Consider the following 4,892-nt stretch of genomic DNA (forward strand, 5'->3'; position numbering starts at 1 on the left):
GGATTTTAAATGTGGGTATAAACTGGACCTACTCCTTTTAGTAACTTGTAGTATGTTTGCATATATCTTCATCACCAAGTGTGAGTGTGTGTGTATGTGTGTGTATATGTATATCTCCATCCTTGAATGCAGCCTTTCATGCCATAGGATTGAAAGGAATTGGAATCATCATTTTCTTAAGCAACCCTGTAATCCTGTTCAACAAAGCCTGGGAAATATTTTTTTAAGAGGAAACCGAGGCAAACGAGATTAAGGGTCACACAAGTAGTAAGCGCTTGGGGCCAGATTTGAACTCATGAAGATGATTCTTCATGCCTCCAAGCCTGCTATTCCAACCACTGCACCACCTAGCTTCTTGCTTTGTATTTTTATTTATCTCCAATTTATATATGTAGTGTGTACATGTACTGTGACTATCACTAGTAATGACAGTGATAAGGATAATTATAGTTAACATTTACATGGTCCTTACTAAGTGCCAGGTACATAACTGCATTACAATTATCATCTCATTTGATAATACCTGTGAGGTTGGTGCTATCATTATTGCCATTTACAGATGAAGAAACAGAGGCAAAAAAAAAGTTAAGTGACTTGCTCTGCACACATCTAATAAATGATTGAGTCCAGCTTTGAATTCAGGTCTTTCTTTCTCCAGATAGCTAATTCTTTCCGCAGAAGCATATATAAACTTTTGATGTGACTATGGAAAGTATTTTTGTTGTTGAGTTGTTTCAGTTGTGTCCAACGCTTCAAGACCCCTTTGGGGGTTTTCTTGGCAGAGATAATGAAGGGATTCTCCATTTCCTTCTCCAACTCATTTTACAGATGAAGAAACTGAGGTGAGCAGGATTAAAAGTGACTTGCCAAGGGTCACATAGCTAGTAAGTGGCTGGGGCCAGATTTGAACTTATGAAGATAAGTTCCTGATTTCAAGCCCAATGCTCTAACCACTGTACCACCTAGCTGCCCTTATGTAAACTATGCTTTCCAGTAAACTTTCCTTAGTTCCTTTGCGAACAACCTATGCCTAACTTCTTCATTTTACAGAAGAAAAAGTGAACAAAACAAAACAAATAAAAATAGAAAGTGACATAATAAGTGAAATGCCCAAGGTCACACAGTGAATTAAGATCAAATCCAGGACAAGAACTGAGGTCTCTCCATTTCTGATCACCACAGATGTTTTTCATAGACTATATCTCTGGTTGTTCAGGGATGTGAGTATGTAGAGAACATGATAATATAGGTTGTGTCTGTTGTGTTGTGTCTGTACCACATAATCTCTATCCTAGTTTTCATCTATCTATTCTTGTGTTAGAGTTTGTTTAATGTGTTATCCTGTATCTCAGATTAGACCAAGTCACTTCAGGGAAGAGAATATCTTAAATTTCCGATGCATTCCCTACAGCACCTCGCATAACACTGGACTTGTAGGAGATGCTTAATAAATGTGCTACAATGTAGTTTAAAGAATATAGGCCACCACCAAAGAACTGATGGAATCTCAAGGCAGACAAAAGTATACTATTTTTCACTTTATTTTTTTCACATTTTTGTCTATGTTTCCTTTCACAACGTGACTAATATGGAAATATGTTTTGCATGCTTATGCATGTATACACTATATAAAATCATTTGCTGTCTGAGGGAGGGGAAAGGATAGAGGAAGGAGGAAGAGAATTTGCAACTCAAAATCTGAGAAAAAAAACAAATGTTAAAAATGATTTTTCCATGTAATTTGGATAAAATAAGCTATTTTTACAAAAAGTAAGTAATATGGGAGTAGGAAGAATTGGGTTCTAAGCCAAGTTCTAGCACTTCTGTGTCTTTGGGCAATCATCTCTGGACTTCATTTTTCCTCATCTACAAAATTATGAGGTTGGTTTAAATCAGGAGAGCACAATCTTTTTTCTCTGCATGTTTTATGGACCTCTCTAGTACTCTGGTAAACCCTAAGGACCTTTTCTTAGAATAATGTTTTAAATGCCTAAAATAAAATACATAGGTTAACAAATCAATCATATGGAAAGTCATCAAAATAGTTTTTAAAATTACATTATCAACTCCAGATTAAGAACCTTTGGTCAAGATGATCCCTCAGGAACCATCTAGCTTTAGATTTATTCTACTTCCTGACATTTTTTTCCCCCAAGTTCCCTCCTAACTCTTGCATTCCTCTTTTTTTAACATCTATCTCTCAGAGGCTTTCTGGTGCTAATGGTACACATTCTGTATTCTAACAATCTGTGTTCTAAAGACCCTTCCAATTCTAATATTCTGTGTATTCAAGTTTGTACCAATTCTAACAGTCTACATTCCATGTTCTAATACTCTATATTCTAAGAATCATTTTACCATATTCTTTAGTCAAAGTTCTATTTTTGTTCTAACACCCTTTGATTTATTTCTGATTACTAATAAGGCAATGCTATTCCAGAATATTATTTGGCATATCTATATGAATATCCATGTACATAAAGGTAAAATCCTGGTTTAACAAATGCTCTTTTGACATAGGTTCTGTTTAACAAAGCTATTTCCAAGACCCCGTGGATGGCCCTTAGTAACCATGCTTTGCTGATCTAGCTTCAATGAATTCTAATTCAACAAAAAGCCATGCTGAACAGATGCATTCACAAGTCCCTGCCCATGTTCTAGCCAAGCTGTTTAATGGAAACCTTGTTGTGGTTCAGTATTTGTGCTTTCTGCTATAACTGTATTTGTATCCTGCAGTCTCAGTGGAGGATGGACAGGGAGAGGGATGAGTGGGAAAGGTGCCAGTTCTGGGCAGGGACACACTGTTGAGAGAGGTGTGGGGAGATCAGAGAGGCTGGTATGTTGGCAGAGTGCAAAAATAAGAAATGGGAGGAAAGTCTGACTTTTATTATTTCAACAAATAAAACCAAATTAATATAATACTCCTCTGTATGTGGTAGCCAAAGGTTTCTATTGAAACGCAATTTGAATTTAACAAAACTAGCTTGATGTCCTGTTGAGGTTGTTAAAATAGGATTTTACCTATATTAGCATGTTCTCTGTATATATTCATAAAGAGATTTTTGAAATACTATATATGGAACTATGGAGAGCTATTTTAAACCAAATCTTATTCTGATGACCCAGTCACAGCCTGAGAGAGCAGTGAAGCCATACTTCTGCCTTAATACAGTTCATCTAACCCAGCATGATGACCCTACCCTCTAAATGCTGGCAATCAATCAGCCAACATTTGCTGTGTCCCAGGCACTTGGCTAGGCACTGGAGAAAGAAAGACAAAAATGGAATAGCAGCTTCCCTTGAGGAAGTAATAGTCTGTTAGGGAGTCAACCTGAATATATGTGAGTATATGGAAAATAAATACAAGGGCACCAAGAAATGGAGGGAGGGTTGCTTTGGGGGGAAGGGGTGAAGGATTTCACAAAGGTGATCATAGACCTTAGTTCTGAAAGAAACAAGAGATTCTAAGAGTTGGAGGTAAGAAAGGAGTATATTCCAGGAAGAGCAGTACATGACTGACAGTTTGGCATCCACCCCAGGAAACAATGCTCCATTCTGCCAGTTGGTGATATGCCCCTGTCTTGGATCTATATAAATTCATTCAAGGGAAGGCCACGCAACATGACCATGAATACTTTAGAGGTCTACAGCGATATCTTTCTATTTCTGCTTATTGTCACTCTGCCCTCCCATCGTTTACTTTTGCCCCACCTTTGCTAGATGATTTTTCCAGTATGCTGGTCCACAACTGTGAATTAACTGTGGCATCAGTTCTATACCATCATCTCAGAGTGTATTTCATGTGATTCCACCCCTGTAGTTCTTGGTAGTCTACCTGATCTCACTGTTGGTTAAGAAGACCGAATGCCCCTAAGCAGATTTACCCAGTCTTTGTCCCTAGGACAGCATTATTTAAGCTCTTTGAGAACAGAGTCTATTTCTGAATATCCTTAGTACTTAACACAGTCCCTGGCACATTTTGGGCCTAATTTAGAAGTCTTGGTCAAGAGTGTGTGGGGGGCGGGGGTGTGGGGGGAGACTAACTAATACTTTCTGGAATATTTCTCTTCCCCCATCAGCCCACTGTAATGCTGAAAATTCTCAGTATTAACATCATTATTAATAGTTTCAAAGTCTCCTCAGGTATTTGATCGCAATAAATTAATGGTACTCCCTCATCTCACCATGTCAGTCAGTCAACAAGCATTTATTAAGCACTTGCATGTCACAAGCACACTACTAAGTGTTGGACAAAGGCAGAAAATACTCCCTGCCCTCACAGAGTCATTGCATGAATTCTAATAGAGACAACGTTAGAGTCTATATACAAAATGCTTCAAAAGCAATCTAAAAGGGGAAGACATTAGTGGGGAAGGACGCGGAGATGGGAAAGAAAAAAGTGGGCTTTGAACCCAGTCCCAAAGAAAGTCAGGGAAAGTAAAAAGTGGAGGAGAGGGGCTAGAGGGCAGCAGGCACAGAGGACAGCCAGGATAAAGGCACAGAACTGGAAGGTGGAGTTTTTGTGTTTAAGAAACTGTACATAGGCTACTGTAGCTAGATCCTAGAAAGAACGAAGGATGATAACGTCTAAGCATGCTGGAAAGATAGGAGAGAAGATAGTGATGAAGAACTTTAAATACAAAATGATTTTGCACAAACAAAACCAATGCAGTTAAAATTGGAAGAGAAATAGATAATGGAAAAGAAACCTTGACAGCAAGTTTCTCTGGTAAAAACCTTATATTCAAGATATATAAGAAACTGATTAAAAAGTATTAGAACAAGAATCATTTCCTAATATATAAATGGACAAAACATTTGACCAAGCAGTTATCAGAGAAAGAAATACAAGCTATCAACTACCATATAAAAATGCTCCAAATCGCTTTCAA

Source organism: Notamacropus eugenii, chromosome 1 (genome assembly GCF_028372415.1).
Source record: "Notamacropus eugenii isolate mMacEug1 chromosome 1, mMacEug1.pri_v2, whole genome shotgun sequence".
In the NCBI taxonomy this organism is placed as follows: domain Eukaryota; kingdom Metazoa; phylum Chordata; class Mammalia; order Diprotodontia; family Macropodidae; genus Notamacropus; species Notamacropus eugenii.